Source organism: Lepidochelys kempii, chromosome 9 (genome assembly GCF_965140265.1).
Source record: "Lepidochelys kempii isolate rLepKem1 chromosome 9, rLepKem1.hap2, whole genome shotgun sequence".
In the NCBI taxonomy this organism is placed as follows: Eukaryota; Metazoa; Chordata; order Testudines; family Cheloniidae; genus Lepidochelys; species Lepidochelys kempii.
In genome coordinates, this window is record NC_133264.1 from 29,872,828 (window position 1) to 29,885,815 (window position 12,988).

The 12,988-nt window shown below is 38.7% G+C and overlaps 1 long non-coding RNA gene across 1 annotated transcript in view; it reads left to right on the forward strand.

Annotated features, from left to right (window-relative positions):
- Nucleotides 1-12,699, forward strand: part of LOC140917283 (uncharacterized) — a 67,591-nt gene extending 54,892 nt beyond the window's left edge. The window contains exons 2-3 of the long non-coding RNA XR_012160781.1: nt 5,727-5,820; nt 12,419-12,699. This is a non-coding gene — a long non-coding RNA (uncharacterized lncRNA). The remainder of the gene's footprint in view (nt 1-5,726; nt 5,821-12,418) is intronic.
- Nucleotides 12,700-12,988: the final 289 nt, after the last annotated feature.

Here is a 12,988-nt window from a genome sequence, read left to right on the forward strand (position 1 = left end):
ATACCCGGAGACAAAACTAAGTTTCTAGTCTATTCACATCTGGGGAACACCTACATCTGTAGAGCTAATACTGAAATTACAGTAAGATAGCCTTTCCATGGAAGACCAGGCCACTTCACTCAGATATTACCCATTTAACAAAGAAAATCAGGACCAGTCCCTTGAAGCACTGGTGAGAGCTGAGCTACTTCATCAAAAGAAAACATAACCTTCCTTAAATTAGTACACATTTTTGAAGGAATTAACATCAAACATTCTGGCAGATAAGGTGTATCGTATTTAAAACATCTGTGCTGTGAGTTCAGCAAATCACCCTGTGGCAAAGTTTGAAGGAAAATATGCCACAGATTCATTTTTGCCCTGTCTTGCATATTTAGGTTGACACTCTTCTTTATAATTATAGTCCTAACATTTTCATTTACTTAACACTGAAATAGAGTGGCGCCCACAACCCTCTTTTATGCCATATCATATCACGGGTATATCCTACACAGCTGAAAGTCTATGAACTGTAGAGGCACAATACGGTACACTGGGAACTGTCTCTTGCGACTCTTAATCATTCTATTTAAAATCAGGAGGCTCACTTAAGGGCCTTAACTGATCTGACATGTGATTGATTAAACCCATTGCTTGTCAAATCAGTTTAAATATTTATCTTCTAATACATCACAAGTGCACCAAGCAGCTGACCTGGTCAAAGAAAGCATTTTATGCAGGATTATTAACAGATTGCTTCAGTAGCAAACTCATGTTACTTTAATTTGGAGACCTCTGAACCAAAGTCAATTGACAGTAGTGTATTTGTAAAGGAAGATATTTAAATGACCACTCTTCCATTTAAATCAGACAAGCAACCTCTGGATCCCAAGCTATAGGTGAATGTTTAAGAGAAGATTCTTTATAGCTGAACCATACCCAAGGGTGCCCACTGACAGCTTTTCTGTTGCCAGAAGGACAGTGAAATTTGTTTTCATTCTGAATTGCAATGAATAATTGAAATATCAAACGTTTTCATAGAACAGAAAGTTTTGAAAACTTTTGATTCAGGAATGGACATTTTTGATCTAAATTAAATGTTTAAACGTTCCTAAATCAAAATATATCATTTATGGGAGAACTTTTGCTGACACGCATGCTATAATAGTTGATGTATTTTCCCTGGAATACATCCTTGGGCTCACTTTTGGCCTTACCTTAATGGTGGCTGCTTGTAAGCTATATATCTTAACCTGTCACCAAATCATTAGTATCAGTTCCTAAAATATACTGCAATAATTTAGCAGTGCAGCGATACTGATCTTAATGGAATCAGACATCAGTAGTTTTGCTATTTCCTCTATGGATTCTGGATTCTTCTATTGAACATTTGCTAAAACAGTTGTTCATCAGCCATGCACATATTCCTGCCAAGCTACAGGAAATTACTTCTATTCATGTTTTTAATTTCAGTCCCCAGCAGAAGTGCATCTTTTCTGTTTGGCACTCAGTCTGGTTTCATAAAAGAAACATGGTCTTGTACAATAATACAGAAACATTTGTTTTTTCTTAGGTTAATAGCTGGGCTCTTACGACAGCTTTCTTGTTAGGAATGGAAAATTATGGCAAATATCCCAAATTATATTGTTCTATATTAAAGCCTCATTATTTAGATCTTTTATGTTTAAACAAAAATGTAACTCAGAAACTCCAAACTAAACTCACCTTGTTTATTTTTAATTGTATGCTCTTCAAAGCAGTGAATGTTTCCTTCTGTGTTTGGAAAGTGCTAGTATGCTTTGGGTGATGTCACAATCTTCTTAATATAGATTATTAATGATTAATGTATTATATTATTGATTAATTTATGTTCAAACAAAAATTCAGATATGTCCCTTGAAACAACTGTGATCACCACTAGTTTGTTTATCCTGTATACATTTTGCAGTAGAACTAGTGACAACTGCTAGAATAAATAAAGAAATTCAATTAGTTGTTCATCATAAACATTCTTAGGGCTCAGATCTCCACTGTGCTCCAGAAAAGCATGGAGAGGGGAGGCTGACAGAGCTGATCATGTGTCTCTCGTTTTTCTCTGCTTGGTCCCAGAGTAACTTAAAAATTGCAGAAGGAAAATGTATCTTGTTCTACTGGCAGAAGAACTTCCACCAGTAGGGAATTGGGTAAAGTGGAGCCTTGCTCTGCCATGCCCTTATGCCTCTCCTTCCCAGGCTTGGTCCCTCTCCTGCTGTGCCTTTTCCCTCCCACTTATGCAGGGTGGCACTGCTCCAGCCTAGAAGATGGTGGCAATGGGTCACAGAGCCCCCTCCCCCATCTTTACCACAAGTTCAAGGTGCAACTATGCAAGGGAAATTCTCTAGGGAGAATCTCAACAGTTAACTTAGTGGATTGGAGAACCTGGCCCATTAGAATTTGTCTTTTTTGGCTTAATACTAATTGCCTGCAAACTGTGGTCCTGATGTAGCAATGTGATCTAGGAGCAGGCTGCTTCGCATACATGGAGACCCACTGAAATCAGAGAGGCTCTGCGTGGGGGTGAAGAGGGCAGTCAGCCTGCATATATGACAATGTTGTGAAGATTTTACTGGAAGTCAGTGTAGCTAGCCCAGAAGAAGTAAAGACTCCTCTATTCATCAGACATGCTTAGATGAGTTAGAGGCTCCTAAGTCTTTATTGTCCAACTACTGTGTTCCTTGTGCACCCACTTCTGTCACTGATTGGGCTCTAAGTATCCAAAAAGGCTGAACATGAAATGCATTTTTTGAATTAAGATATGAATTATAGCCAAGGAGGGACTTTCTTGGGGTTTGTTTCATAAAAAGTTTGCTGTGAAAGTGAATGTTCTCAAATGGCAGTTCCACAACTAATGTTGGTATGCTGAACTTTGCTCATTTTCAGTGCAATTTGGTAATATGTTAGAACACTGGAGATTATTTTGTGAATTGTATTTTCATCATAGCCTACTTAGAGTGAAAACACCAGAAACAGCAAAAACTATAAGCAATTTGTTCGATTCCCTCAGTTCCCCAGCTATTTAGCTATCCAGGACAATGTTGTGTCTTTGGATGACCGTTAATTTTAAGCACGTGGCTTATAAGACATTGATGGTCTCACTGTTCCCTTTTATCTGGATGGATGAACAAGGATGTCTTCCTAGAGATTAATACAGTGTCCTACAATATTTTGATAGACACTCATTCAGATGCTCATTGATCCCCCTCCCTCCCCCACCACCACCACCACCACCTTAACCAAAGACTGGGTTGTGGCTGGGTTTGTGAGTTTGTGTGTGTGGTTTTTGGAAAAAAAGGGGGGGGTGAGAAAACCTGGATTTGTGCTGGAAATGGCCCACCTTGATTATCATACACATTGTAAAGAGAGTGGTCACTTTGGATGGGCTATTACCAGCAGGAGAGTGAGTTTGTGTGGTGGGGGGGGGGGGCGGAGGGTGAGAAAACCTGGATTTGTGCTGGAAATGGCCCAACTTGATTATCATACACATTGTAAGGAGAGTGATCACTTTAGATAAGCTATTACAAGCAGGAGAGTGGGGTGGGAGAAGGTATTGTTTCATGGTCTCTGTGTATATAATGTCTTCTGCAGTTTCCACAGTATGCATCCGATGAAGTGAGCTGTAGCTCACGAAAGCTTATGCTCAAATAAATTGGTTAGTCTCTAAGGTGCCACAAGTACTCCTTTTCTTTTTGCGAATACAGACTAACACGGCTGTTACTCTGAAAGCTGGCCTCTGAGAGAGTACTCAAAGACTGTGACAGCTAGGTGCAGAGAGGAAAGGGTGATTTACTTTCCTCTGCAGCACAAAGAAAGTGACCCCAAGGACATTAACTCCAGTGCCATCCCCCATGAATAAGTGACTCTCCAGTAGGCCAAATGAGGGCAGAGGTCCAAAGGCCCCAGATGCAGTAGAGGCCTCCATGGCCACCAGCCAGCAATGCACTAGAAGTGGCAGAGGGGACGCAGCAGAAGGAATGATTTACGGCATGGTCCCCCTTCAATTCCTTCCTTTCACATGCTACAGGGCACTGAGCCTGGGGCCACTGTGTCCCAGCAGGGCTCTGGAATGCTGTCCTCCGAATGTATCTTGCCTGCCCATTCAGCCTCCCCTACTAGCTGCCTCCCCAAGCCCAACTAGTGGGTGGTGGAGCTGCACAGTCCTGAGTTCCCTTGGAGGCCTCCACAACTCCTAGTGTCTCATCACAACTTTGGAGGCTTTGCGTGTCCTGTACTTTGGACAACAGAGCCTATGTTCTATCTAGTCAACAGAACTCTGCCAGACACTCTGACTCTCACAGCAACAGCAAACAACCAGTGACCATGATTCCACTGGTCTCCACTATCTCACCAGGCCTTCTATCTTCATTTCCTTGGTCCTTAATTTCACCTTCCACCCTGTCCATCCTCTTCCCTATGTTCACACCCCTCCTCCCCATCTCCTGGGCTCTTCATCCTCCCATACACTCCTAACTTTACATATTTTCTCTCCTCCTTCTTGTTACATCCATTCAGCCCCTCTTATTAAACTTCCTCCCCCAAATGTGTGTAAGTATTAATAGGTATCATAACAATTTCAAGACATGCACATGAGCTAGAGTGGTCACATGATCTCTTGCACTCCCTTTCCCCTATCACGCCCCACTTTTTGTTGCTCTCACTTGTTTACATCTTGTCTTCTAGTTAAATTGTAAGCTTTTTATGACAGGTAATGTGTCTTTCTTATTTGCTCATGACGCACCTACCGTATTTTGGGTTCTCATAAAAAATAATGAATAACAATAAAAGGACCAGACACAACTGCAGTCTGTGTGTGTGCACACCTAAGTTGCTGTTGGTTTCCAGCCAACCCAAAAGACAAGGATGTGTGAGCTAAGAGGCATAGCTGAGCTAGCTGATGTAGAGCAAAACACATGTTACGCCTTAGTAGGGGGCAGAAGTTAATGCATTAGATTTTTTTGTTTTATTCCTGTCTGGCCATCTATTTTTTTCTTTAGTAAGTGTGCTGATCCATTACATGGATGTTATACAGTCCTATTGCTACCTTAGACATCCTTTCAGTCTAACAATTACCACCTACAATGAATATAGTTGTCTTTTGAGGCTGTTCCACAGACGACATCAGTGGCTGAAATTTGTGGAGTTTTGTGATAATACCCAGTACCTTTTTATTCCGGAGATTTTTATGATATTCTGATAACATTACATTGATTCACCATGCAATTCCAAGTCTTCCACTGACATGAATAAAACACTTACCTTGTAGAAGGAAACTTGGCTTCAGTTAAAGGGTTTAGGTCTTCTAATATTCAATGATGAAACAAGACTTTGCAACTTAACATTCAAATGCAACCCAAGCCAAAATTATTTTGATTTGCTATGCCCAGGATGACCAAAAACTTCTACTGACTTTTGGCAGTCAGACCAATATACCATTAAAGATGTACTGCATTTTATTTTATGGTACATCATTCACTGCTGTGAAGTCAACACCTGAGCACACACAGCATAGTACAGAGGTGCTGTACAAACGCAGATGTAGATGCAGCCACTGAGCTGAAGATCTTATCATCTAAGATGACCTCAGTGCAAAGGGTGGTGGAGGAGGAGACAATGAATTATACATGTAAATTACATTCTATGAGCTCATTCTATTAAGGCACATTCTACTATTTTTTATTTTAATTTTGTAATTAAATATTGTCTTTTTCCAGTTGCCAGCAGATGCCTAACCCAACTGCCATCAGCTTAGCCCTTAAGTACTGACTGATTCTTTGTGTCATGGGAGAATCTGTGAGTGGTGAAAATGTAAGTGTTTTTTACAGCAGTCAAATAGCCTAATATATATGGAGTTAGTAGAAATAGTGGACCAGAGCCTCAGTTGTAGGTGAGGCACTAATAGCACAAGTCATGGAGGCAATAGGGGATCACATAGATGATATTGCCCCCTACTGTTGGTTGACCATATACTTGTTTGCTCTCCAGACAAAAGTTAGAGCAGCCTTCCAGCTTCTCTAATTTAACATTAGCTGTTTATGGCCCTAACGGGCTGAAGTACCAGCCTGGGATTGGCACAGATTTAAGGCATGTGGTTCACATACCTTTTTTCCTCTAGCCACACCACCTACACTGTTAGCAGGGTGAAGGATAGCATAGGAGCCTGGCACTATACCACCATACTGAGGTGATCCTCCCAAGGCCAGCTATGCCAACCTTACAGTCCTGTTCCACTAGTGATACAGCTCACATTGACAACTCTGTGGACGTAGCCCTTAGAATTTACCAATATTCTGTAGTATTTTTCCTATTTGGTAGAATTTTTTTTAAAATGGAATACCTTTGTATCAACATAATCAGAAAATTAGAATGAGAGATTAAAATTACATTCTCAGTCAGAAGTACTAGTAAGCATGGGTATACTACCATAGTGTGTGTGTTGACTTTCCATATGTAATTTGTGGGGTTGGATTTTCTCACTGCACTAGAAAAAATTGTTTGCAAATGTTTTGATAAAACAGTCCTGTGTGCAAGCCTTTGCCGTTAACAGCCCTGGCTAAAAGAAGAACTGGCTTAAACCTTACCCCAGACTTAGATATAAACCAAAACCTTTTTTCAGAGGTTCAGATCAGTTTGATTTAACACCTTTTTTATTTATCATTTCATTCTTCTGATATGCTTGTCTGCCGTCAAATCTGAATTTTCAGCTTTAGACCAGATAGGAAATGGGACAAGAGAGCATGTTTTTGTGCTATTTCCCTCCTAGCTGAAGTCATAGCATTTTCCATGCCATTTCTGTTTTCTGCCTATGTGGTTGTTGTGCAAATTACTGATGTATGAATCTCGCTACCTGCCATTTCAGGATGAGAAGAGGTTGAGTGTCTGAGGAGTGTGGGCGGTGCGGGTGGTCATTGACTAGTACTTAAGGTCAATAGCAGCACCATGAGATTTATAGCTCTGGCTGCCTCAGAATAAGTGTGGCTGGCTAATTTTAAATAGAAAAATAATATATAACAAAAATATTTGTAAGAGCTAGTAAATAGTATTTGGTCTTTGAATTGGGCAATTATGTATTATGAGTGGATGCACCCTGTGCTCTTGTTTTCTGCATATCAAGAGAAGCAGCATGTCACTGACCTATGATATCTTAAAAAGAATATACAGTTCATGTAGGTTAGACATGCTTCCCCATTCTTTCCCCAAATCCTTGCAGTATATGGAGTTGCGTATGGAGCTAGGCACAAGTCAAGAAACACAGAGAGGGAGGAGGACAGATCTTCCCCACTTTCCTCAGGTTGTGGTTTACCTCTGCAGAGCTTACCTAATGGCTCTGTGAAACATTGTGTCCCTCACCCGGAGGCAAAGGGGGAGAAGACAGAGAGACCTGTGCAGTGCCGGGGCACAGCTTCCTTCAATCCACCCATGCCCAGCCCTCTCCCATGTCTTCGCACACTGCTTTGCTGGGTGATCTTTAGAAACAGGGCTTTGCACTTCACAGAGGGTCTGCCCCTCCCCAGCTTCCGTATCCAGCTCTCCCACCCCTTTAACAGCAGAACTAGAATGCTGTTGCTCTTTGTGGGACTTCTGCACTACAGTTGAGAGGATAGACTTGCCCCACACCAATTAGCTCAGGGGAGTAAAAATAGTTTCCATGTATAGCAGACATTATTGTATGGGATATGCACACTGTATATTTGCATATATTTTGCAAGGCTGTGCAGAATGAGATGTCCTATTCTTCCTATCCAAGGAGAGTGTTATTCATAATCTCGTTGAATCAGGAATATTATTGCCAAGCATGCTAAACTCACTCACAATATGCAGTGCTTCCCCTTGTCATTCTGACACATTAACTGCCCTGGATAAATGGTTTAATTCCTTAGGTAGTCATATTACAGTGTCACCAAACAAATAACCTTTTAAACAATAGTTTAGATCTTTACATGGCTGTTTTCAGTATGCGTTTTTAGACCATGCTGTGTGGCACCCCCTGTAACACAGGAATGATAAAATGATAATACTTGCACAATTAGATTTCCCAATACACAGCTATTTATTATTGGGAAGAGCCTATATAAAGCTGAACATTTTGGAAACCAAATCCTTTTATTGTTAGATGTTTGGAGGAAAAACATCCTTTAGTTATTAGTGCAGATTTTAAACTGACAAGTCTCAAAGGCAGAATACTGTCTCTTTGATCTTAAAGGGGTTGTAAAAGGATGGTCTCACTTGGGTTTGTTCAAATATTTGCAGGTAAATTCTGATAATCCAAACTGAATCAAAGCTACAGAATTTAGCATAACTGATTTGCATATCAAGAGCCTCAAAATAAATACCCATTCAGATATCTTAATAGTTGTAGAAAACTAATGGCTTTAAACAAACGTAGCTAATGGTAGAGCTGAGCCAACCATTCATAGCGAACATTTTATTTGATGGATTTTACTTCTTAGACTATTCATGAATTGTTCGTGTCTAGATTTGTCACTTTTTTACAAATTGTTTTTCTATTTGTAATTCTTCAAATATTTCATGGAAAGAAATCTCAATGCATAGACTGCTCACAAACTATTCACCCTGAGTATATGTACTTGGTCCTGTTACTTATTTTATTTCATTACTAAAATGAAATAAACAAAATAAAATGAACTAATATTTCATTACTAAAATGACTTATTCACATTATTATATATCTGGCTGGCTGAGAATAAATGCAATAAAGTGGAGGAAGATCTGATCAACTTAATGGAGCCAAAATCTTTTAAAAATTCTGCTCTTAAATCCATATTTAGACATGTAAATAAAAATGGCTTGATTTTCAGAGGTAATTAACACTCACATGTCCCATTCATCCAATAGGAGTTACAAGTACTCAGCACTTCTGAAAATCAGATCTCTTTTTAGGTAAGTGTCTTAACATGGATTTAAGTGATTAACTTTAGAAAACATCGTGCTTGCTTTTTGATTCTCTTATGGAGTGGGTTGAAGCAATTTGTGGAATTAAATGGTAAGACAGCAGAATTTAGGGAATTTTTGGACACTTGAAAACTTTTCAAAGCCATATGACTCAGGCCTTACTATTACGCTATTGTAATATTATAAAGTGGGGTGATATAAAAGCTTTTTTTTCCGGCTTCACGTTGCTATTTTGGATTTTACACTGGCAACGAATGCCTAAAAGTAACACTGATTCAGGGGTTTGGAAATTGTTTTAATGGGAGACTTTCCTGTAAGAAAAAACTTCCCAGGAGAACAGTTTTTCAATAGTTTACTTGACAGTCACCATTTTATATATTCCAACTGCTTGTGGTGTATAAAAGCTTTCCCTTCTGATTGATCCTTAAATGATGTCATAAGACTGGGTTTCTGACATCAGAGTTCATTCCCCTGCTAGGTCACACATTCAATATTATGACGCAGTAACCAATGCAAATCTTGCTGGCAGACGAAACAGGGACACTTACAACTTCACTACAGCACCGCATAATAGGAGAAGTTAAATAGAAGTAATATATAAATGCTACTGCTGGAGAAACTGAGAAAATAACCAACTTCTTTGAGGAATCACAAAAAAAAAAGTCCATTGTCAATTCTAGTTTCTCACAAAGGGGAAAGCCAAAAACATGCAATTTTCTACAAAGGCAGCACTCCTAGCATTGGAGATGGGATAGAGTGCTGAGGGCGGCACTTGGCAACTGCATCGCTCCAGTCTGCCTTCTGATGATGGCATTACACTCTGACACTAAACTTCTCTGTTAGTGTTGCCAGAGCTCCCACAGTTCAGCACCTGCAGCCCAGCTGCTCCCCTGCTGCTCGGAGTTACTGGGGTTTCAATACTCTGCTTTGTCCACCTTTTGACTCACTAACTTGCTGCTTTATTACTCTATTGCTTGAATATTTACACACCTTTTCACTGCCTTATTTTGCTATTTGCTCAGTTAACATCCAAACCACCACAACTCACCTGGCTCCAAAACTTCCATCTACTCAGTAACAATATTCTACCATTACTTTTCCACCTTGCTTATCATGATTTTTCTTGGACCTATTATTTCCTCTCTCTTCTTCCTTCCCTTCTTCTCTCCACAAAGCCTGTAGAGCATAAATAAGATATCCAGACCTTCTCCATAAAGAACTGGACTGAGAACACCAACTCTTTTCATACAGCATATCAAACAGCCATCAGTTGGTAACAACTCTTGGTCACCACCTACAAGTATCAAATTCAAAGCAGTGACCTCCATATGAAAGGTGTCCTGAATTGTCCTTACTTTATTGAACATATACACGTTTTCATTTCAATTCTGCATAACCCTGCCTTAAATTTTCAGATAAATATATGGGCAATTGTATGGCTAATTTACATGCTCAACTACTGTAACTGCATATGCAGTGTGTTTAAAAAAATAAAGAGAGTGTAAGAGACCAATTTCACTTCTAACTGAAATATTTCCCTGACTTTGGAAATTGTTCCTTCTACTTTTGCCCAAAATAGCCCATATCAAATTTCCAAAAATATGTAATGCATGTGCAAATGACATATCTGCATGCAAATAGGGCTGCTAATGAAGACTCTAATGATTTGATTGCAGGTACAGATGTCCACCTGTATGTATGTATCCACCTATATCCAGGGTTTTCCATGAGCAAATCTTGTAAACATACTTTCAGAAGCTTGCTTAAGGCCCGATGAACATTTAACACTATAGGCTTGATTCTCAACTCACTTACATGAATGCAAATTAGGAGTAACTCCAATAGAACTAGACTGGTATATAATCTGTTTAAGTGAGATCACAATCAGGCCTTATGCATCTCAAAAGTAATAAAGAGGTTACTAGATGTAACATAATTTGTTTCTACCAATCAGGATGTTTAGCTACAGAATAACAGCATGTTTGTTTTCTTGCTAATGAAAAGATACAAACTTTAAACATGAATTAAGTAATATACAGCATCTTTTCACCAATTAGTTTTATATACCAGTGCATTGCAATTTTTATTGCAGTTGCGGCCTGCTCTGGTGTGGTGCTGTGCTGAACCTCTCCTTAAGCGGTACTGAGAAATCTCAACTCCCATTGAGTTAAGGATGCTGAGTGCTTCATAAAATTGAGCCCATGGTTCTTAATAGCATTTCTGTCACCAGAAATAAATCCTTTTACGGGTTTAGCTTAGGTTGAATGCTGTCTGTCTGGTTTCACTAAATCTAATTGGAATGCAGGATGCTCAGAGTTGAGCCCTAGGTACAAAACCGTGGGGGATTTCAAAACCATAGTCCTAGGTTCCGATTCTTTAAATATTAATACGCTTGCTTGACTTTCGGAGCATGAGTAGTTCCACTGATTTATATAGGACTAGCCACATGCTTAAAGATAAACACGTGTAAGCTTTTGCAGGAGCAGGTCTTAAAACCAAAAACAGGAAAAGTTCCAGTAGTGTATTCCCATTTCCGTGCTGGAGTATTGCCCTCATTTCAGTGCTGCAGTATTGCCCTCAAAAGTCCCTGTAAATTGAAATAAGACTCTCTCTCTAGGTTTATGCCACTTTGTTTTTGCTTTACAATGATTGTCATAAAAATAAATTAATATTGTTCCACTGTGTATGTGTTTTATACCTCTTTTTCATACAAATAGGTACATGAAAAAAACATTTGCTCTCCTTCTTTTATAACGGTCTTTGTTACAAGAATTTGACTTCTGAATTTTAATGCCTAATATGATCCTTGAAAAGCTATAAACTTTTAAAAGACTTTAAACATAAAGTGAGAGCATAAATTGCCAGGGAGTCTGTCGTTTGATCCCAGGAAATCCTGATTAATAGCTTTCAGCTTTTGTCAGACCACCCTGAATGCATTTTGGAAAACAATTGACTAATTTTATGGCCATTTAGATTGTAATTCAACTTACTAAATTTATAACAAATTAAAAAAACCACTAAATGAAGGCACAAGAATTTATAGTTCTTCATATAAGCCCATATGCTGAAAACCTATTTCTTGGTCTATTTATTTCACTCTATATATTCATAATTCTGTTTGATTACTAAATTTATATGATACTTTTAATGCAAATAGAGCCTGATCCCAAAGCTCATTGTAGTCAACAAAAATACTTCCACTGGAAATAATTCCATTGACTTCAACAGGCTTTGGATCAGGCCCTATGTATTTAAAAGTGAAACTATTTTTTTTTTATTTTAGAAGACATTCTTGGCAGATGATAAATGTCTAAAAAAATGTTTTCAAGATAATTTGCTAAATTATCATCTGTTTCTGTGTATTGTATGTACAGAGCGTATAAAGGGCGTGTGGAACTTGGGGATGGACATTCACCTTTAGTTGCAGTACAAATTGAGAGTAAGAATTAATGTTAATTCTAATATAGGGCTATATTCTGTTATTGTTACTCAGGACCAAATCACTTGAAGTGTGAACATCCTCAATTCTCATTAAATACAATGAGACTCAAGGGCTCTGGCTACCTCACAGAGTGGGGCCCTGGACCTCTATTGAAGCAAAACTTCCAAAGCCTTGAATGGGAGTTTGTCCTGGGCAAAGATTTGAGTAAAGATGGAAGAATTTGGTGCATACAATGATTTTACCACATAAAATATCAGAATCTTCCTGCGTAAAGGACTTCATCATATTCATGTGTACGGCACCAAAGGAAATTTTTTTAACATTTTATCAAAAAATTGGGTTGTCTATTGAAAACTCAGTGTTAGTATTTTTTTTAATATAAACTATTCCAGAGGAGACGCTTTCTAAAATTCAGCCATGAAAGGATGAGTAACATGAGTAACTGAGATAATAGAGAAGGATTTTACTTACTGTGTAAAATATAACCAGTCAGAATTAAAAAATACTTGAAGAAAAACAGTTAAGTAGCAATAATGAGAATATACTTGCATTGCATGCTGCTGTAAAAGCTTTGGATCAAACTTGTATTGTCTTTCCATTAAAAATTATAATTTTCCAAGG